This window comes from Callithrix jacchus, chromosome 3 (assembly GCF_049354715.1).
Source record: "Callithrix jacchus isolate 240 chromosome 3, calJac240_pri, whole genome shotgun sequence".
In the NCBI taxonomy this organism is placed as follows: Eukaryota; Metazoa; Chordata; class Mammalia; order Primates; family Cebidae; genus Callithrix; species Callithrix jacchus.
In genome coordinates, this window is record NC_133504.1 from 124,327,767 (window position 1) to 124,351,712 (window position 23,946).

At 38.0% G+C, this 23,946-nt stretch overlaps 1 long non-coding RNA gene across 1 annotated transcript; it reads left to right on the plus strand.

Annotated features, from left to right (window-relative positions):
• Window positions 1-864: 864 nt before the first annotated feature.
• On the plus strand, window positions 865-23,382 carry LOC144581874 (uncharacterized). The gene is made up of 3 exons (XR_013533289.1): window positions 865-954; window positions 17,494-17,745; window positions 23,182-23,382. It is a non-coding gene; the product is annotated as an uncharacterized LOC144581874 (long non-coding RNA).
• Window positions 23,383-23,946: the final 564 nt, after the last annotated feature.

Consider the following 23,946-nt stretch of genomic DNA (forward strand, 5'->3'; position numbering starts at 1 on the left):
CTTATGGGTTTCACTTTTCTCATCTATTAAATGAGAATCCTGGTAAGCCATAAAGAGAATATTTAACAGTGTGTTTTCTATGTGCCAGGAACTATCTAATCCTCTCAACAACCCTATGAGATCAGTATTATTATTATCCCAATTTACTAATGAGTACACAAAGACAAAGAGATTATGCAGCTTGTTCAAGTTCCCATAGGAATATATGACAGAGGAAGATTTAAACTTTAATATCAAATTCCAGAACCTGTCTTCTTAACCCCACTCCATGAACTCAAAGACTTTTTGAGGACTGAGAGCATATAAGCTTTTCTCATTTATCCATGACACACATCTGATATTACATCATTAGCTCATGAAGTATTATAAGAAGGAAACTGCACAATATAAACACCAGCATAATGAAGAAATTATAAAGATAATAATCATCCAAGATTCAGCAATCTTCTCAATAATAATTATTTGCAAAAGTTTTATCTAAACCACTTTGTTTTCAGACTATTTTAAAGTTCTATGGTATTTGAATTCTGTAATACTAAGACCACTAATAAATAATTGTTAATATTGAAAGTTTTTCTCCCTTTTGCTGATCTTTTCTCCTTTTGCAGAATGAATAAATTTATCACATTAACTCCATTGTACATAAGCGATAGCAATTACCAAATTACTGATATGGTTTGGCTTTGGCCCCCACCAAGATCTCATCTTGAAGTCTAACTCCCATAATTCCCACTGGTAGTGGGGGGAACTTGGTGGGAGGTGATTGGATTATGGTTCGGGCCTTTCCTGTGCTGTTCTTCTGATAGTGAATGAGTCTCATGAGATCTGATGCTTTTAAAAGATGGTAGTTTGCCTACACAAGCTCTGTCTTTGCCTGCTGCCATTACATAAGATGTGACTTGCTCCTCCTTGCCTTCCACCATGATTGTGGCACCTCCCCAGTCACATGGAACTGTAAGTCCATTTAAACCTCTTTCTTTTGTAAATTACCCAGTCTCAAGTACATCTTTATCAGCAGTGGGAAAACTAACTAATACTATTACTTAGTGTCATACCAAGGATTTGAGAACTATAGGTGTCTTTACAAGTATCTCTTCCAAATCCTGCATTATAGATTCTATTCTCCATTTTTATCTTGGGCAAATGTTGTGTATTTCAAATCTAAAGTATAACTACAACTTGATAATTATAAATATTTGGCCATAATTATCTTAAGGGCAAGAGATTTCTACTTACAAAGTGGACAAAGGTTCTAACTGTCAAAAAGGACAACATTTTTAGTGGAACAAGAACTAAACTATATGTTAAGACCTCTTTAGAGGGTTTTTATCCAGGCAACTGACATAAAATTTGGAATTTTATCTATGGACTAGTCTAAACTAATCATTTGATCTTCTATTTCCCTTTCACTGAAAGATGTGGGCCACTTTTTAATGGTAAAGTTTATAAATGGTAAACCATCTATAAAACTTGATTATTAAAATCATCTTGTCACATGCTTAGCTGACTAGATAAATCTCAGTTAATAGACTCTGTCTTGCAATATTAAAGGTTGATAATTAAGGATATTGCTTTATTTTACATAATTTCTTCTTTCCTTAAGCACTTTCCAAGTGTCTGGCTCTGCTGCTTGCTCAGAACCCAATTTTCTGAAGTCCTGCTTAGTTTAAACCACTTAAAAAAGCCACCCAATCTCTTTGGACATCAGATTCTTCATCTACTAAACTAGTGGGTGGGGTAACACTCATTCCCATCTCTTTCTACAACTGTCTTGGTGATGAATTTGCAAATGGAACCTCAACAGTGTTGGTCTCATTTGAGGGATATGTCAGAAAAAAGTAAATAGTAAGTCCTTTAAAGCTCCTCAGTCAAACACCCACAAAAAGTTGAGATTTCTCAAAGTATAGCTATGATAAGGCCATGATATACTTTGCCTTTGTGTCATCTGTCTCAAAAAATGTGAAATTTTTTACATTTCAGAATTTAAATTCATATTTCTGATAGGAATATGTGCTTATATTTAAAATAAAATCTTTGAGATGTATGAGCTGTTACAAAACTAAGCTTGAATATGAAATTCTAAAGGATAACCAAGCATTACCAAGAAAGTTTTCAATAATTTCTATGTTCAGTCCAAATTTGGTATTTATTTGAGCTACCTGAATTAGGTCAGCTTAATTCCATGGCATTTTGACATTTCACTCCTTAACTGAGGGTACCTTGACCAGGCTTAGGAAAAAAATAAACAAAAAGTGACCTTAAAAAAGGGAAAGATTACAATCTATCTAGTAAAGGTTAGCTGAATGAATCTTCAGATTAGATATACTTTTACAAGCAAACAAAACAATCATCATCAGTATCTTGAATTTTGAGCAACTGTTAAGAATATCATTTATGTGGTTCTAGGGAAAATGTTTATGAGCCATTCATTATTGCTCCCAAAATATGTTTTCAGAATAGATTAACATAAGCAGGCACCATAATGTTTGAGCATCATCTTTAAAGGGGAAAATGATCAAAATGCCCCAAATAATAACCAGTTTGGGAGAGCATTTTCTGAAACGGGAGGTAATGCCAGAATATTTCATGGGAGACTTGAGGTACTTCTGTTTAGCAATAACATTTTTACTTAACTTCCTCAACTCAGGTTAACTTGATCCCACTATTGGTATCTTGTGATTTTATTCGGCAGAGCAGCCACAAGTTTGCCAAACCGGTCATTACCCACGTCTTCTTTCTACCTTTTACCTATGTACTCATAGTAACATTGAAATATTGTGAAATCCTGTATTCAGGGTGGGGAAGATTTTCTTCCCCAGTCTGTGTAAGATATGAGTACTAAGGATGATTTCTCATGTTATCCCATTCTCACATTATATAAAATAATTGCACCATTCAATTCCTCTGTTCTGATTCACCAGTAAATGACAACCTTCCTTTACAATTCCCTTTAGTAGTCTTTGTAAATATCTGGGCTCAAAGCAGTTCATACATATTATTCACTTCTCTTCTTCGGTGATTAGGTCAGGGTCTAGTTCTAAGTATTCTCGTCCTTCCATAGTGACTGTGTTAAAGGAGGAAATTGTCACAAACCACTGTGATTTTGCTAGAACATTAATACTCAAAACAATATTTTAGATTTGAGTCAGTTTTTTTCATGGTTCAATGACTTCACATTTTTCTCTTTAGAAACCAAAACATCTACAAGGTAATCTGCTCTTTAGACTTTCAATATCACAATTTCTCCAAGACAATAGTTTTCTTTCCTTTTTGTGTTACCACTAGATCATAATAAAATAACAGAACTGAAATTATTATTCTTAAAAGAGACCAGTAATGGGAAAAATGGAAATGATGCTCTCAGATATTTAGGCAATATGCAGCACTGTGCAATAAAAATAGCATAGAGTTTGGAGTTAAGTGCATTAGAAAAAACTTTCTAGATCTGCTGACCATCATGTGACTTTGACCAAGTTACTTAATCTCTCGTCTCCCCAAGGTTCTCATATATAAATTGGGGCTAGTAATTACTACTTCCCAGGGCTGTTTTGAGAACTGAACAAGACAGTATAGGTAAAATATTGAGTACAGTGTTTGGTCTACTCTTCTTCAGAAACATCTCAGTGTCCTCAGTTAACACGGAAATATCACACTCTACGGAAATTAAGAGAGTCATGTGAGCAGCCTAATGAGAGGCCCCTCAGGTGACTGTTTCTCCCAGCTTTAGCAATCTCACTAAGAGGTTAAAAACCAAACAAATGAAGAAAACCACATAGTTGAAGGGAGAGAAAGAAGAATATAAGTTCATTGTGCAAGTTGTGTGAGGGGAAAAGAAGAGTGAACACATAAAATATAAATACGGACATGCACCTTTCCACATGCAGTCCTAATTCAGCTCTAAAGAAAATGGTGACAAGAGCATAGACTGTATGGTCAGAAAAACCCAGCTTCCAACCCAGAGTCTGACACACTTACCAGTGGTGTGACCTCAGCCAATTATTTAAGGATGGACTCCATGTTTCCTTGTGTGTGAAGTTGGGATAATTATATAACTTCCTTGAAGGATTAACTGATATAATGAATGTATGTAATCAATATACAGTGGGCATTCAACAAAGAGTGCAATTATGGTCATTATCATTTACAGAGAGAATTACTCTTAGTTGCTTATTTGGAAGACGTAAATCAAACCAAATCTGAAATCAGCTTCCAACGGATAAAGAGCAGCAATGAGCCATGCCAAAGCTTCCAACCCAGAGTCTGACACACTTACCAGTGGTGTGACCTCAGCCAATTATTTAAGGATGGACTTCTTATTTGAAGGTATAAATGTTTGTAACTTTCCAGGAAGTTGCTAAGAAAGACAGCCTGACATGGAGGACAATATCCTCTTATCTCACACGTTATTGGCATAGCCATTAGACAGCGTTTTTTCTGATGATGTGAAAAGCCTGTTCCACATGTGAGAACACAAACACTGGCATTCTAAATTTGATATGTCATTCATTCCACCAGAATTCTTTCTGGCTATTTTCTTTGACATCATGAGTCTAACTTTATAGGTTAGCAGTGGGCTGTAATTTTCTTAGTTCTTTTCTTAATTTTTTTTTGAGACAGGGTCTCACTCTGTTGCTCAGGAGTGCAGTGGCCCAATCACAGCTCATTGTAGCCTTGACTTCTTGGGCTCAAGCAATTCTCTCATCTCAGCCTCCCAGGTAGCTAGGACTATGGGCACGTGTCACCACACCTGGGTAATCATTTTTTTTTTTTTTAGTAGAGACAGGAGTCACCCTGTTTTGTCCAAGCTGGTGTTGAACTCCTGGCTCAAGTGATCCTTTTGTCTTGGCCTCCAAAAGTGTCTGGATATAGGCATGCGCCACTGTGCCTGGTCTGTTCTTTTTATTTTTATTTTTTAATTTCAACATTTACTTTAGCACGATAGGCATTTTCATGTGTGTTAAATTGTTGCATTCTGACAACTCTGTACTAGGCATTATTACTCCCCATCACAGATGTTGGCTACTCATTGCCAGTGAGCTATCCAGGAGGTGCGATGCAAGGACATTTCTTCAGACAAGGACATTTCTCCTGGCAAAGGGTCAACTGTCAGCCATTATCAGCCAGCACCTCTGATAGCTCCAGGGTGGGCGCACTGGTCTGGAAAAGGGAATAGGGATGGGCAACAGCAGAATCTAGTATATCCTCATTTTTCAGTGGGATAGTAGAATGAAGTGGACAAACAAGTATTAGAGCATTTAAGTGACTTACCATGCTCATATAGCTGATAGTGAAAAGCCAGATTCTAAATAGGACTGCCTGATTTTAAGTCAAGTGCTTTTTCTCCTGTACCATTGGTGTCCTGAAGGAAGAGGGGCAGCTGTAAATGTAAACAAATCTTTTACAAAGTGATAAGTTGAAATAATGACTTCATTAAGAGCATTAATCACTGTAAAATGTAGTAATCGCTACATTTAGTCATTCTCAACTTCAGCTGATGCTCTGCTCATCTCATTTTCTGAGAACCAAAAAGTAAATCCATAGGCATTCTCTCCATGTTAGCCATAACTGCATGCACTTTGATTTTGAGTCTTTTCAGAAGTGTGTTTTAAACTCAAGTCCTGTCCTTTGAGCCTGATCTCACAGAGTAGTTTTTTTAATTTATTTGGAATAATGGTCAATGCTGAGACTTGACCAGGTGAAGCCTGGTATCAAACAGGCCTGTTCTCACATGACATAGACCCTATACCTCCAGTTTAGATGACGTCTATATGCAGCACTTGCACTATGACCACTACAAGGAATCATAGTGGTGGAATCACCAGCACTCCAGTTCCTTTTTGACATCTTACATCTAACATCACAAGTTAGCAATGGCTTATATTATCTTAGGTTCTTTCCATCCTTTCTCTCTCTCTCTCTCTCTCTCTCTCTCTCTCTCTCTCTCTCTCTCTCTCTCTCTCTCTCTCTTCTTATTTATCAATTACTTAGCACCTCTTGCGTGCCTAGTGACCTAGGCATTTTCGTGTTGGAACAAATCTACTTTCAGCTACTCCAGCCTCCTGATTGGGAGTAGTAAGGGAATAAGACAAGGGGACAGAGAGGAGTAAGAAAGAGTTACTAAGTGTCAATTGTCAGAAGGCATTCCCTTCAGGGAGCTGAATATGCATGAGCCTCAGGCGTAATGCAGCTGGAGGTCATGATTCAGGGCCCTCAAAAGGTGAAACAGGTGGAAGAGAGAGGAGTGGTGGGAAGCAACATTCATAGAAGCCTATTAGAACCAGGTGCTATGCCAGTTATTTTGCTTGATTGTGATCTTTATTTAATCCTCTCATGTCACAAGTTGGTAACTCTCCGAAAGTAAAGTTACTCAGAACAAAAAGTGATGTTTTTTGTTTTCCTGTTTTGTTTCGTTTTTGTTGCAAGCATCCAAACTGAAGAGCAGCTCAGCCTCGAATTTTGACCACTTTATGGGTCTTCACTGACTCTCCTTGAGCTCCAGCTAACAATTTAGAATTGTTATTCTTATGAGCTTAAAAAATCTTAAAAGTTCCAGCCTGAGCGACAGAGTGAGACCTGTATGTAAAAAGATAATAATTATAATAGTTGTATCTTTATGTAGTTTCATAGTTATATTTTTATGTAATGTGACACAGCTTGATTTATGGGCTATTTATTCTGTTCTTATTGGGCTTTTATCCATAGCTGGCATCTAAGGACTATCAAACCATTTGTATGACAAAGTATAACCATATACAGTTCCTGAGGATGGAATGAAAACCATTACTAATTTTACTGCTTCTTTAACATTAAGAGACCCTATCAGACCTCAGTGGGGTCACTATTAGCTCTAACTTTGTTTCTATCCAAATGGACATAAATGAAAGTTAAAATGTTATATTTACAAATATAAGACTACTTTCTACAATGAGAATCAAAATCTAGTTTAGTTTTTGCTTAATCACTGTGTAGAACATAATTCAATAAAGATTTGATATTTAGACATAATTCAATAAAGATTTGATATTTGGACATGGCTGCAGTTTCACAAATCCATTGTTAAAACATTTTGTATACTCAAGATAGCACTAAATAATTTTATTTTAATTTTAGATAATCAAATTCTGAACACAAATTTCTGTACATTAGCTGTCCTATTGACTCAGCAGTTTTCTATTAATTGAAAGTCTTTTGACACTTTTGGTTTCCTTTGAGTATAATATACCTTACAATATTATTTCTTGTGTATCTGCTGTGTCCTATGAGTCCAATCATTGTACAAGGTGAAGAAGAAAAATTCACCCAGTGGAGCCCATTGCAAGCCCTGAGGACTGTCTTCACTTCTAGCACTTAAGACTGAGTAAGCCCATTTTTGTCATTTTTGTTTCATCAAACACCTTGCTTTAAAAACCGATTATTGAACAACTGATATGAGCCAGGTACTATGAAGACTCTTGGGATTAAATGTTGAGTGAGATATAGTTCCTGCCTTTAAAGACTATACACATTGGTAGGACTGACATTCACCCCAATTTAAGATTCTGAAGTTTAAGGCATGTGGATCTATATTTCTTGAGCAGTAATTCAGCATCTCTATGTCTATTGATCTAAACTGGTGAAAATGAAAGGCACTAAAAGTAGTCTATGTGAGCAGCTCTTCAACCTACAATGAGATTGAGAATTGGCAAGCCTCTGGAATAAAGCAGAAAACATTCACACAGCAAATGTTTATTGTGTACCAACCCTGTACTAGATGATGGGGGTTAATAGACATATTCTCAGCCCCTCACAGAGTTTTGTATTCTAGGAGGAGAGATGTTTTAAAAATAAGTAATTAAAATATCATGTAAAATAGCATGGATTTCAGTAATAGATTTTCCTCTTTTTTTCCCCAACATACAGTGCTGTAAGCACAGCAAGATGCAGTCACCCAGTGAGATTTTACACCTGCTATGGAACCTCACTTAGTGACTGTGGCCTTAGAGAACCTAGTGCTCTATGGAAACTGGATCCACAAGTCACCAGAAATATTCAAAATGTCTATGTTCAATTTCATGTTCAACTCCACAGGGAAAGCCTTAGGCTGTTTCTCACAAATGTTCTAGTCTTGAGGAAATCTGTAGATGACACATGATGGGTTCATTTCTTGGCAGGCTGAGCTCACCTATTCACGGGTTTTGTATGTGGATGTTACAAGCCAAAAACAGAAAGATCTGACATGCCTGGCGGTGTCTCCAAAAACATATTCTGTCATTTGGTTATGTGATTTGGCCTTGATTATCTTCAACTAAGAAATAAAGAACGTAGGCCAGAAGAGATAGACAATTCTGATTCTGCATTGATTTATTCACGTCCTTTTCAAACTTTGTTTGGAGGGATGGCTGAAGATACTGTTTGCGACAAATTTCTATCTCCAGCCTTGGTTCACTTTCATTTTTCAGGGCAAATAAGTAATACAGTATCTCCCTTCATATAAACTCGTTTTTGCAAATTAACATTTGGAGAAGATTCTCACATGGTAGGCATCACAGTAGCAGATACCTTTGGGCTGCTCTGTCTCCAGTGTTTGAGAAGGGCCATATAAAGCTCCCTGCAGAGCATGTCACACAGAGCAGGTATGAAAAATGTCTTTTTCTGTGCTTTCGTCATCCTTCTCTCCTTCCAGATGTCCTTTAGCATATAAGATGACTTATTTGTAAAAATTTAATTATGCAACAATGTTCTATATATATATATCTGATTTTCTCATTATTACCTTTTATGAAATGATACATACATTTTATAAGAAACAATCTTATAAAGAAAATTTATTACACATAAATTTTATACATAAAATTTATCCCTCTCTCCTTCTAGCTATCCTTTATATATAAGAAGACTTATTTCTAAGAATTTGGTTATTTTTAGAACAAAATTGCAACAAAATTCTACATATTAGATCTGATTTTCTCATTATTAACTTTTATCAAATCATACACAAATTTTATAAGACAGAGAGAATCTATCTTAACCTTTTGTGAAATACCTCTAAGAAATATTTTATTTTCTCACATTTAAAAAGTTTTGGCTGATGCAGTGACTCACACCTGTAATCCCAGCAGTTTGGGAAGCTGAGGTGGGCAGATTACGAGGTCAGGAGTTTGAGACCAGCCTGACCAACATGGTGAAACCGTGTCTCTACTAAAAGTACAAAGATTAACTGGTGGCATGTGCCTGTAATCCCAGCTACTCAGGAGGCTGAGGCAGGAGAATCACTTGAACCCAAGAGGTGGAGGTTGCAGTGAGCAGAGATTGCACCATTGCACTCCAGCTTGGGCGAGTGATATTAGCAGATAAAATGTCTTTATAAAATTATAAATGGGATTAAATTTTACTTTGAGAAGTCCAAAATACATTTACAAATTTTCATTTAAAATTTCATTCTAGAAAGTAAAAACAAGCTTTTCTTGCAGTGCTGTGCCAGATATTATGCTGTTTTGTAAAAATAGTATTTTATTTAACTCACGCCATAATGCATGAAGAAAGCAGCTTATCTACAACATTTCACCTAGAACTTTCTCTTCCTCTTCCTTTGGCTTCCAGGATGCCGCACATTCCTGAATTTTCTCTGCCTTTCTGTTGCTAGTTCCTCCTAGATTTCAAAACAGTGCTCGACCCCAATCCCTCGGAACTGAGACCTCTTTTCTTCTCTACCTATCCCCACTTTTTGTGGCTATAAAAATCTTCAATACCTGACAACATGTACATTTGTTGTACAGCCTGGTCTTTTTTGCTGACAACAGATATGACTATCCAAATGGCTCCTTGACAACTCACTTAGGCAGCAATAGAAATCTCAAACTTAACTTTGTCCAACATTATACATGCTCCTCACAAAGGTTTCCACTTTAGTAAACACTAGCTCCATCTTGCCAGTCACTCAGTCTATCCTGCAGTGATATCCTCACCTCCTCTGTAGTTCCCATGCCCCCTTGACTTCCACTCAGTCTGTTTCAGCCATGTTGATTCTTTTTTCCCTTTTTCGCACAAGGTATTGAGTCTTTGCCCTAGATTTTCCCTCTGCTGAAGATGTTTTTCCCTCTGCTGAAACAGTCTTCTCTCACGTATCTGCATGACTCCCTCCCTTTCCTGCCTTAGAAATTTTGCTTTTCAGTGAGGATTTTTGTGACGGTCCTATTTACAATTCTAACTCTCACCATCTTCAGCTCATCATCTCTTCCTGCAGCAAATACTTCCTTTCACCTTCTCTGCATTCTTTTATTCTTTAATGCTTGTAAGCATTTGACATACTATATATTTTCCCCTTTCACCAATTTAGTACCTGACTTTCCATGTTTCCTCCTTCTTCCTACACATACACTAGAATATAAACTTAAGAAACGTGAAGATTTTTGTCATTTTTTTTTCACTGCTCTATGCAGTACCTAGAAAGTGCTTGGAACATTGCAGGCATTCAATGTATATCTGTTGAATGAAACCTCATTTCACCGTGGAAATTACTGCAGCTGAAACCTTGGCCTAAGTGACACTGGGTGTGAGTAACAGCTCAGTTCTGTCTGTCTCAACACAAACCCTGAGCTATCAGTTTCACTTTCCTATTAATATTTTCTAAGTATGTATGTGTGTATCTGTCTATTTACCTATCTGCTTGGCAGCAACTGACTCCAGACTTGAATATATCCAACGGCCAATATAACATCTCATTAGAAAAATAATAGATATCTCCCATTAACTTGTCCAAAATCAAATGTGTTCATTTTCATTAGCAGACCAACATTTCTGTTAACTAGAGGCTGCCAATGGCCCTTCTCTTACAAGCATTAGGATCCCTGCTCTGGAAAAGGACAGGACAGGACCAGAGTTTCTTTCTCACGGGCCCAGATGATTTAGTGTTCCCCTTGCCCTCCTGCCATGAAGCTCAGGAATTTGCATACCACATGCCTCACTTTTCCAAGAAGTCTTGTTTGCACATTCTTAATGCTTTGAAGAACCAGTATGCACATGCAAATTAAATTCCAGGTAGGAAAAATCTATAAACTGCAGAGTATGTTGTTAGAGGTTTCATCAGTGTTTGGAAAATTTTCCTCTTTCTGTGATTAAGACATATGGAGCCAGGTGCAGTGGCTCACACCAGTAATCCCAGCACTTTGGGAGGCCGAGGCAGGTGGATCATTTGAGGTTAGGCATTCAAGACCAGCCTGGCCAACATGGTAAAACCCTGTCCCTACTAAGAAGACAAAAAAATTAGCTGAGCATTGGTAGTGGGAGCCTGGAATCCTAACTATTCAGGAGGCTGTGGTGGGAGAATCACTTGAATCCAAGATGTGGAGGTTGCAGTGAGCCAAGATTGCCAATGCACTCCAGCCTAAGCCACAGGGGGAGACTCCACCTCAAATAAATAAATAAAACATATGGGACAGTATACATCCATTTTTTATTGTAAATTAAGACTTTACAAGATAAAAACAAAATCATAAATGTTAAAGTTGGAGGACTAATAAAAGCCTAAAATGCTTATGTTGTAACAACTTTTAAAATAAGCATAGTAAATCTTTAAAAGAGCTGCACATATATTTATGTCATGCTAATTAAATTTGTAACTCAGAGGGACAGAGTAGAATTGTGGTTAAGAGTGTGGCTTTGGGAAGCAGAATGCTTGAGATTTAAATCCAAATTCCACTACCTACTCCTATGTGATCCTGGACAAGTTGCTTAACCTCTCTGCATTTGGTTGCTAATCCATAACACTGAGATAAAAAAAGCACTTAACTATCTCAAGTGTTGTGAGAATTTGTGTGTTAACACAGGTGAGCTGTTATGAAAGTGTTGCCATTGTTGTTATGGGTCTTAATCTCCACACATATAACATGACTGGAAACCTTGTTCAGTGAAATTATAAAGGAGCTGCTTAAAACTTATATCATGCTTAAGTGCTTAAGAATACACTCTAAAGTCGGATTTCACTGGATTAAAGACTTGTTTGCAAAACTTACCGTCCATGTGGATTTGGACATTTTATCCTTTCTGCATCTCCTTTCTCAGTCTAAAAACTAATTCCAGGGGTACCCACATCAAAATATGGCAAAGAATTAAGTTAACTCTTGTCAAGCCTACATATGGAACCTGGCACACAATTTGTGCTAAATAATTGAGAGTTCTCATTCTTACCATACAGAAACAAAACTAAATTACCAGATGAAAATTTTAAAATGCAGTGCAAGGAATTATCTGATATATACAGTCTTACATACTATCACTGTGCAAAAAAAAAAAAAAAAAAAAGTGGAAGGAAGGAAGGATAGGAGAGAGGGAGTGAAAAATTATTTTACTAAAAAATCATTTAACTTTCCATTTTGTACAACTCTGCTTTGTAATCCCAGGCCTGGATAAAGCCAATTGCTCTAGACACTAGTCACAATTAAAATTCAAGAACTCTTGATAGTCTGAGGTTTGTTCCCCAAACCTAGACACAGAACTCATTTCCCTTTTTACAATGACGTCAATTAAATTCAGAGTCTTGGAAAGAAAACAGAATGTTCTTATACTTAACACTGGTCTCACAGTTATTCACCTTAACATGAGGTTGCATGTTATGGAATAACTTAAGCAATGGTGGAAGTCAGAGAGACCAGACATTTGTCAGAGGTGAACTTGACCCTTAGGAACCTTGCCCAATCACTCTATTTTTTTTTTTTTTTCATAATAAACTTCATGTGTGCATTCCTCTGTTACCGTCTTTGAGGCAATTGATAGGCAGCAAAGCATCAGCCAGCAGTTGAGGCAGCCCTTCCTAGGCTAGACCCCTCCACTGTATTTCTCTCAGAGAAAATATTCTCCTATTCTTCATCTATAAAATAGGCCAAGAGTAGTACCTGACTCAGACAGGAGCTGGAAAGACTGAGATAGTTGTGAAGCCCTTAGTCAACATCAAGCCACAAAATAAATATCAATATGTGTTAGTTTTTATTATGTAAGTTATCATGAATTTAATCTTTTTCTTAAATGAATAATCCACCAATTTGTGCTAAATTATATTCTAAAGAGACGAAATGTTCTAAACTAAATTCTTAAATCTCCACTGGATTTTTCAATTGTTGTTTTCTATTTTCTAAAAGGATCATAGGCAGAAGAATATTTTTAAGAGATAAGTGGAAGGGATAACATGGGGAGAAATGCCAGTTATAGTATGCACCTAAAGTTAAATAAATAAATTTTTAAAAAAGAAGATAAGTTATCCTTTTATACTTTTGTATACTTTCAAAATGTCTCTCCTGACCAAAAATTGTTGTCATTTCTTTGTTTTGGGAAATTGCATTTTACTGAAACAGTTACCTATGAGATTCTCTGATAGTGTGATTTATTGTGTGGGGGCAGCCACCTGGTCCAGTTGAAATAGCAAAGCTATAAAGTCAAATGGTTTATAAGTAGAATCCCAACCCCTCTGCTGTGTGACTCTTAAATAACTGAGTCCTCATTGTTTTATCTACCAAATATAACTAATACTCTCTTCTTATAATATTGTATTAAAAATCAAATAAATAGAACCACATAAAAAGCCAGCACATTGCATAGCTTAAAGCAGAATCTTAATATGTTTTTGTATTAAGCAATGGGGATAGGATTCCCTGTTTAATAAATGGTGTTGGGAAAACTGGTTAGCCATGTGCAGAAAGCAGAAACTGGACCCCTTCCTGACACCTTACACTAAAATTAACTCCCGATGGATTAAAGACTTAAACGTAAGACCTACCACCATAAAAATCCTAGAAGAAAATCTAGGCAAAACCATTCAGGACATAGGAGTAGGCAAGAACTTCATGAAAAAAACACCAAAAGCCTTGGCAACAAAAGCCAAAATAGACAAATGGGACCTAATCAAACTCCAAAGCTTCTGCATGGCAAAAAAAAAAAAAAAAAAAAAAACAGTCATTAGAGTGAATCAGCAACCAATAGAATGGGAAAAATTTTTGCAGTTTACCCATCTGACAAAGGGCTGATATCCAGAATTTACAAAGAACTCAAACAGATTTACAGGAAAAAAACAAGCCCATTCAAAAATGGGCAAAGGATATGAACAGACACGTTACAAAAGAAGACATACATGAGGCCAACAAACATATGAACAAATGCTCATCATCACTGGTCATTAGAGAGATGCAAATCAAAACCACATTGAGATACCATCTAACGCCAGTTAGAATGCCAATCATTAAAAAATCTGGAGACAACAGATGCTGGAGAGGATGTGGAGAAATAGGAACACTTTTACACTGTTGGTGGGAGTGTAAATTAGTTCAACCATTGTGGAAGACAGTGTGGCGATTCCTCAAGACCTTAGAAATAGAAATTCCATTTGACCCAGCAATCCCATTACTGGGTATATATCCAAAGGACTATAAATCGTTCTACTATAAGGACACATGCACACGAATGTTCATTGCAGCACTCTTTACAATAGCAAAGACCTGGAACCAACCCAAATGCCCATCAATGATAGACTGGACTGGGAAAACGTGGCACATATACACTATGGAATATTATGCAGCAATCAAAAAGATGAATTTGTGTCCTTTGTAGGGACATGGATGAAGCTGGAGAACATCATTCTCAGCAAACTGACACAAGAACAGAAAATGAAATACCGCATATTCTCACTCATAGGCGGGTGATGAAAAATGAGAACACATGGACACAGGGAGGGGAGTACTAGACACTGGGGTCTATTGGGGGGAATAGGGGAGGGACAGCAGGGGGGTGGAGCTGGGGAGGGATAGCCTGGGGAGAAATGCCAAGTGTGGGTGAAGGGGAGGAAGGCAGTACAAACACTGTCATGTATGTACCTATGCAACTATCTTGCATGTTCTGCACATGTACCCCAAAACCTAAAATGCAATAAAAAGAAAAGAAAAAGAAACAGATTGTCAAAAAATATATGTTTTTGTATTTTCACCTTCTGTGTAACATTTGCTCTATTATACTCTCAAAAGTAATCTGGACATCAATATGCATATAACTATCTACATCAGTGTAATGAGTTAGATTTTACAAATTGTTTGCCTTTATGTCATTGGAAACTCAGGCTCTGAGAAATTATCTTTTGCAAAGCTGCTAAGGCACAGAGCTGAGACAATGGGCCCAGTTCCCCCTGCGCAGTTATTTTGTGGATTGGTATCATCAGCTCCCTGAAGAACCTTTATTAAAATGGATTTTGAAAGTAGCTAGTTTGGGAACCATGCCTTTGGTTTCGAAAGGTGCAAGGTGCAAGGGCGTGTTTGGGTTGATACAGTATCTGAAGATGGAACAATTACACGCCCAGCATCATTCTCAAGGAAAGAGCCAGCCTGCTGGGGCAAATAAAGAAAAGCCACTATAGGCCGGGCGCGGTGGCTCACGCCTGTAATCCCAGCACTTTGGGAGGCTGAGGCAGGCGGATCACGAGGTCAAGAGATCGAGACTATCCTGGTCAACGTGGTGAAACCCCGTCTCTACTAAAAATACAAAAAATTACCTGGACGTGGTGTCGCGTGCCTGTAATCCCAGCTACTCAGGAGGCTGAGGCAGGAGAATTGCCTGAACCCAGGAGACGGAGGTTGCAGTGAGCCGAGATCGCACCATTGCCCTCCAACCTGGGTAAGAAGAGCGAAACTCCGTCTCAAAGAAAAAGAAAAGCCACTATAAAGTGTGTTTATCCTAAGAACACGGACTGCCCGGCTCCCCTATAAATGCCCAGTGGAACAACCCTAATAAAGCAGTTGACATTCTTTATATGCAAATTGTGAAACTGGCTTTAAAATTTAAAAATAAGATAGAAAAGAGAAAGAAATGGAAAAGAAAATTCCAAGAGAAATGCTTAAGGCAAGAGTGCAAAAGGAAGTCATTTTTGCTTTCCTGTGCTAGTAGTCCCTTTCTCAGAGTGGTTCTTCTATCTAGTTCTGGTGACTCACATCCTTGGCTGCAGGCACTTTGCTTATCTTGAGTGCTATAAAGCAAGGGTCCCCAACCATTTTGGCACCAGGGACCAGTTTTGTGGAAGAAAATTTTTCTACAAGGAGGGGTGGGGGGAATAGTTTGGGGTGATTCAAGCACATTACATTTATTATGCACTTTATTTCTATTATTATTACATTGTAATATATAATAAAATAATAACTATGCAACTCAACAAAATGTAGAGTCAGTAGGAGCCCTGGGCTTGTTTTCCTGAACTAGACGGTCCCATCTAAAGATGATGGAAGATAGTAACAGATCACCAGGCATTAGGCTCTCATAAGGAGAGTGCAGCCTAGATCCCTCCCAAGCGCAGTTCACAATTAGGGTTCCTGCTCCTATGAGAATCTAATGCCACAGCTGATCTGACAAAAGGCGGAGCTCAGATAGTAGTGCAAGCAAGAGGGAGCAGCGGTAAACACAGATGAAGCTTCTCTTGCTCACCTGCCACTCACCTCCTGCTATGCAACCTGGTTCCTAATTAAGTCCTGTTTAAGTTCCTAATTAAGTTCCTAATTAAGACCAGTCCTGCTGCAGGGGTTGGGGTCCCCTGCTATAAAGCATCATGAAATGTGAGCCCCCATGGGATCTATCTAAGTAAACAGCAAGCAAACATCTATATTGAGCACCTATGTGGCACATAGTAGGTGTTCAACATAGATATTTTAATCAGATATTCTAATTAACTTGAATAGGATCCTGATTGTGACTTCTCAAAAGTGTGTAATTTAGACATCAATATGAATATTACAATCATTCACATCAGTGTAATGAATTATATATTACAAATTGTCTACATATTTGTCATTGGAAACTAAGGCTCTGGACTTACTGTGGCCTTGAGTCTGATTTGCTACTAAATTTAGAATAGCTGACCAGGAGCATCTATCTCATCTCACCTCTCCATCTGAATATAAGCTACTCTAGGGCAAGAACTAGGTCTTGTCTCTGGAGGAAATAATATTTAGCATGGCATATGTGGAATACGTGGATACCTTTTCTTTGAAAAGTTACTTTTGTCAAAATTGTCAAGTCACTGTTATAGACACAGCTGCTGTCTGGAAAAATTCAGACAATTTGGTTTATATATAGTGACATTGGTAATATTTTATTTAAAACTTCAAAATGCCAGAATTCTGGGCTGTAATCCAGTCAGTAGAATACCAGTTTAAAAAAAAAAAAAAAAAAAAAAAAAACCCTGGAAATCAAAAGCAAAAAAAGGCACATAGTCTGAGGTCTATGTCACCAGGGTTAAGGTGAGGCCTCTCCACAGAGAACCAACCTTCCAATGGCCATGTTGCTGGAGTCTCCTCAGTGCTCCCCTCAACTCCTTCTTTATTTTCTATTTCATGAGGTAATTAATTTGTATACAAAAGTATTTACAGAAAACTCTGACTTACTGTACTTCTTAGCAAGAAAAATATTATAATCTAAAATATTGTAAAACAAAATTTCCCATATTGGTTTTGGATAACTTTCTTCTTTGGCTTTCTGTCTCCATTCCTCCAGTTGCTTGTTGCATGCCTTTTTAGCCTGCCTTCTAAACAGCCTACCCAGCCACATGCTATGATTATTGTGACCACATCTTTAGAACCAGAGAACAGGACACCTGGTCCTAAGCATGTACGCATAGAGCAGAAGCGTTTTAAATTCGTAATGCCACAGAAGACAGAAGATAACATGTTCACTACATTTGTAGAGCAACATGCAGCCAGCCATTTACAGTGCAAATCCTCTCATTGCATGGTGTAACAACTAAAGGTCATAACCGTAAAACAAATCATGTTTTTCCTGTAATCTATCTTCCATTTAAATGTAAACTCCAGGAGAGCAAAGACTTTGTGGGTATCCCAGCACTGAGGTCTGTGACTAGCATATGATAAACTATAGTTGTACATAGGAGAGAATCGATAACTATTTGTTGAACTGAATACATTTTGTTGCAGCCCTTTTCATAATGTTACCATAATAGACATCATAGTTTAACTAACAGTGCCTAGAAGTGGAAATCAGGGACTTGGCTACCACCGACAAGCAACTGTGAATGAGTGACTTTTCTGAACATCTCTTTGTTCATCAGGAAATTGAGAGAGATGGGTTAGATTTATTTTTTTGTGTCCCTTCCATTTATGAAATGCTATTTCTCTCCACCTTCACTTAGGATTATCAATTCACCAGGGTATGCAGACATTAGTCATTGCTCAGAACTCAGTGTTTCCAGTAGACATGGATTGGGAGCAATAAAAGTGGACCCAGAGCTAGTTACTGGGAATTCCTACTTGGATGCAGAATGCTATTGCAGTCCCAGACATGGGAAGGGATGTCTAGCCCAGGAGGAATAAATACTCAGTCTTTTAATACTTATTTTCTAGAGCCATGGCTTGTGTCCACCTTCCCTAAGGAGTCCAATGAGAACAAACTCTAGGACAAACATTCTCTACCAACAGAACTACCTAGATGGAGAAAAACAAAATGACTAAAATCTAGGGGAAAAAAATAGAGACCCAGTACAGGACGGTGCAGGTGGAGGAGCAGTATGCTTAGACCGCATCGCAGGTAGAACTCAGAGGGACCGTAAGTAATGCCTGGAAACACTGTTGACCAGCAGTGAGCTCCTGTAGAACCAAGGGACTATCATTCTCCTATTGCAGAATAACTTCTGGATACTTTATGTTCTTATAATGAAAGTGCCTTCTAATATCTTAATTACATTAGGGAGTTGGTATTCATATCCTGTTAGTTGAGAAGAGAGAGTTTTTCCAGTGGGAACTTGAATAAATTTAAATGAGTCATCCCTCAAGCACAATTGTTCTCAGGTTTAGATGGCAATTACTGTTCCTTCAGTGAACCCTGGTCACTCTGCAATTGAGGGTGGGGAGAAAAAAAGGGATGGAATATCAGTAAAACCATCTTCTATTGTCATCCTGCTCTGGGGCCTCACTCAGTCTTAGTCTTGTATCTCAGACCTTGGCCTCTTTGTGAAATAAATATTTCTTGGCCCTGTCTTGCAGGAAAATTGGAAGCTTGACTCCAAAATAAGCTAATATCACCCATAGGACAGGCCAAAAGAAAAACAGGAAATATTTGGCACAAAGGAGCTCTCTTCAGGAAATTATTTTCCATGTTATATTTGCATAAATTAGTCATGGGCCGCCAATTCACTGAAAGAGGAAAGGAGCATGCATGACCCTAGGGTGCTGGCATCCTGTTGTCCTTTACAGCTAAGGTCAGACTGTTACTTCTTTTGCTTCATCTCAGCTCCTCTTAGTGCACTAAGACTGGCAATTCTGAGGCTACAGATTGTGCTATGCATGAGCAGGCAGAATTGTGCAATATTTCACTTGGCTAACATTTCAGTTTGTTGAGTCAGTGGCCTGACAAGTAGCTACAGCTCATGAAACAGCATTTTCTGACTCAGTGCATGTGAGAAAGAAGTAATAGCTAAACGTTCAGCACAGTAGACACTGTCAGCACAGCCTTCTGACTCCACAGCGTTGTTCTAGGATCTAGATTCCTTCTGCTTAATTCAGTAGCATTGCTTTCTATAAATTCTATGTAAATCTCAGACCCTCAGCAACATATCCTAAGACATCTGATGAGCAACACCTGGTATTTAGCTTTCTCCGGCATTAACTGTGTGAGTGTCCCACCCGGAAATGATAAGGGCAGTTAGCCTATTAATTCATGAGCAATTTGATGCCTCTTACGTGATAACTGCAAGTTGAGAAATGAATTTCCTGCTGCTAAAATTCCAACTCTTTAAAAACTCTTCAGTAAACAAATACAAGTTTATTCTTTGCAATAATAATGGAAAAAATGACTTTCATAAAACCAAACAATTGAAATGTCTTGATAGATGCACGCAGAGTTGGCTAGGTTTCTAAACCATCAAATAGTGAGTTTACCTCATCTTAGAATTTTTCAAGAATCCACTGAAGAATCAAGATAGGATAGAGTATTATTCTTCATTTTTCCTAATCAGGCTCCATTGTTCTATGTTATCATAAAATGACTTTAAATCAAGTGTTATTCCATTAATTGACCAAAAGGTCATATTTGAAAGAAATAAATGCTTACATGTGTATGCTTATATGTCCCATCCGGAAGTCTTAACCTTTAAAACTGTACTCCAGCACATCCTCCAAACGTTTTTCCCTAATTCCTTATGCACTTAGTGGATTCAAAGCGTTACACTATAAAAGCTATGAGAAGAAAAATATAAATTAAAAGAAACCTTTTTTTTTCAGAAAGATAAATTCAGAGTAACAATAATAACTACTTATTTTCAAAACTCAGCTCTGAAACTATTTCTCTTAGAATTTTTTCCCAAAACTCTTCCTCCAAGTCTAATGCTCCTTCATCTCATTTTTCTCTTTTATGATTATGTATTTTAACTCATAGGTACACTCTTTAAAACATGGACTATTCCTGAGAAGGGCCTGGCACTCTCCTTGTCAGATGACCTGTTGCCTCCTCAGCCACACTGTGAGCTCCTTGATAGAAAGAAATGTGTTATTTTTTGGCTTCCAGGACCCTTTTCAGATACTTGATGCTTAACATGTGCTTGGAGAGTCAGTAAACTGAATGTATGTGGAACCTCCATAACTGTGTTCCTATTGAGGATAACAGGGAACAGATCAAGCCTTGCAATACATGGCCTAAATCTTAGTATGACAAGTATCTGGAAAGAATTACAGAGGTATAAGATGGGAATGACTTGGGAGTCCAGAGTGGTCTCTGAACTTTAGTCATTGCCTTGGGCACACATTTCTAATACTGTTGCGATGTCACAGTTCACTTTCCGTTCACCCAGTTGGTCGTCTCCTTAAAGTTAACTAAGGAACCTCATACCACTCATCCTACTGTTTTCTTCTACACCAAATCCCCTTTGCTCAGGACTTCTAGTGGTTCGTTCCTTTTAACCTCATTATCAGCTCTTTATCCCTAACACTTTGCCTATCAAATAACGTAGGAACAAGGGATGAGAGGGAGCTGTCCTGGAGGGAAGTGGTACCCACAAGGTAATCAGACCTTTCATAATACTCAGATCCTGTGGTAATTTCACGTGTGATTATGTTACAAGGGTGTCTTATCATCTCATGCTGTACAAACTCAATCCCAGGAAGAAAAAGAAAGAATTTTAAAGGCTTGTCCTGCAACTGATGAGTTTTGTTTCGGAATGTTGCCTCCGAGATGCCTAATGCCATGCAGGAGAGAAAAGTATGCAGGCAAATTAACACATGGGCCTCAAAGATCCACCAGGAGATGGGAAGTTCAGCTCCCTATGAATCCACAGTGAAAGAGATCAGAAGCAACACCTTTCTGGGCCACCAGGACTTCAGGGTTGCTTGCTCATAATCAGGTACTTGTGAAGGCTTCTGCATTTATGGTGAAGGCTGAAAAGAAGTAAGACCCTCTCTAACACTTATACACAGAGCTCTGTGACCCTGACACTTGGCATATCTTTCACAGGGTTCTCTCCTGCAGTCATCTTGCCTCTCACCATGGATTTCTTTATTCCATTTTTTTTACATGTAAGATATGTCACATACACACACAAAAGAGTGAAAAGAACACACATCTGGCTGGGCATGGTGGTTCACACCTATAATCCCAGCACTTTGAGAGGCCAAGGCAGATGGATCCCTTGAGATCAGGAGTTCAAGACCAGCCTGGCCAGTATAGTGAAACCCTGTCTCTACTAAAAATACACAAATTAACCCAACATGGTGGCAGGCATCTGTAATCCCAGATACTTTGGAGGATGAGGCAGGAGAATCGCTTGAACTCGGGAGGTGGAGGTTGCAGTGAGCAGTGATCACTCCATTGCACTCCAGCCTGGGCAACAAGAGTGAGATTCCATCTAAAAAAAAAGGAAAGAAAAGAAAGTTTAAAACCATTATTATAAATGTGAAACACATATAAATGATAAATGTTCATATGTGTAACCACCACTCAGATAAAGAAATAACACATTACCAACATTCTCAGAACCATCTTCCCTATTTCACCTCTTCCTGTTTCCTTTGAGTAATCACCACCTGGTTTTTTCCATAGTCATTCCTTTGACTTTCTTTTTATCTTTACTTTCTGTGTATGCATTCCTAAACAATGCAACTTATGTTGCCTGGTTTTGTGCTTCATGGAAGTGAAATCATACGGTTTGTATTTTTTGTACCTTGCTTCATTTGCTCCACAATATGTTTGTGCAATTCACCCATGACATTCTATGCAGCCTTAGGTGGTTTATTTTCTTTGCCATTAGGGATTAAGAGCAGGGACTCTAGAGCCAGACTTCTCGGGTTTAAATCTCAACTATATCATTGTTCAGATGTGTAACCTTGTACAAATTATTTCTGTCTTTCTGTACTTTCGTTTTAACTTACCTGGAGCTGATTGTGGGTATGGTGTAAGTTAGGGATCTTAGGTAGACCTCCCTGGGAAACCGTCTCTGAGATAGTGATTTGTAAACATGTGGTTTATTGGAGAATGGACATAGGAACAATACCTGAAAAAAAGTAAGGAAGGCCGATTTGGGCAGAGAATAAACTTGAATGGTGAAGTATATGCAGCAGAGGCCTAGGCAGATCCCTTAGCAGATCCCAAGGGAGCTGGGATGGCCCTTTCCTTTTGTCTCAAATTGATAGAATTTGTATCCCCACATCAGCCAGTCTTTGGATGTGAGCTGCCTTCAGGGAGGGACCACAGCCTTCAGCAAGGCAGCTCCTTTAGGCCAAGGGCAATTCCTGCAAAGTGGTTTGATTGAGCTGTGACCTGTCAACTAGCTATGCTCCAGCTGGAAGAATTAGTGTTACCATTCAGAAGGGGAGCACTACAAAGAGCACCACAGCATCCAACACAGAGTCTAATTTAATTTTTCCCCTTACAGATGATCATTTGTTCCAGCACCTTTCTCCACATTATGTAATACCAACGCTTTCATATCAAGTGCTCATGCAGGAGTCTATTTCTGAGGTTTATAAAAATTATGTTTCCTTGATCAATTATCTGATTAAAACAAGTTGATATCAACATGTATATAGATAATTACCCAAAGGAACAAAGAACAAATAAAGAGGACTTGACACATTAGATATAAAGGGTTGAGGTAATGTTCTTTTTTTTTTTCACAATCTCTTTCCTTCCCCTTCCTGAAGGGGAAGTATATGAAATGTTCTCACCTGTCTTGTCCACCAGGGATGCAGAGTCTACTGTGCATTCTTCAAGACTAAGCTGAAACAAGATTTCCCCTCAGAAGCTATCATTGGTCTCAGGTCCTTCTTCCTCTGTCATTCTTCAGAACTTCAAGAACTGTCTTATAAACTGTGCAGGTTCAAGTCCTGAGTAACATCCTATAGCTGTATGATCTTGGAATAGTTTATCTAAACAATGTATTATAGACCTGCTTCAATTTCTTCATAATTTTCTGTAAGAATTCAAAATTAGTTTAAATTTGTTAAATTAATTAAATTCAAAAAGTTTAACTATTACCACAATAATATAGCTCAAGTTATTTTTATTTGCCATCATAGACAATGAATTTCTTTGGTGCAGAGATCATGGACCATTCATTTTTGGATCCCTATCACCTAGCACAATTTTAGCATATGGATATGACTGAGATTCAAGATGGTAAGGCTCATAATTGAGAATACAAGTAGTACATTGACTTACTAGAAGGAATGGTCAGACATTCATATACAAGTCACTTATTTCTGGAAATAAAGCCTAATATTGAATAATTTAGCTGAAAACCAGGATGCTAGCAATTCTTTTCTTAATTCAAAGTTCCCGTTTTCCACCTACTCTTTTCCCTGAGTATAGGATGCCCCACTCACCACCTTCACTGTCCTACACAGAATCCCAGATTTCCCTATAGGCTAGGAGAAGCAGATAAACTGAAAGAGAAGGAGAAGCAGAGGAAAGAACAAGAAGATGAAGAAGGGGAAGAGGAGGGGAAAA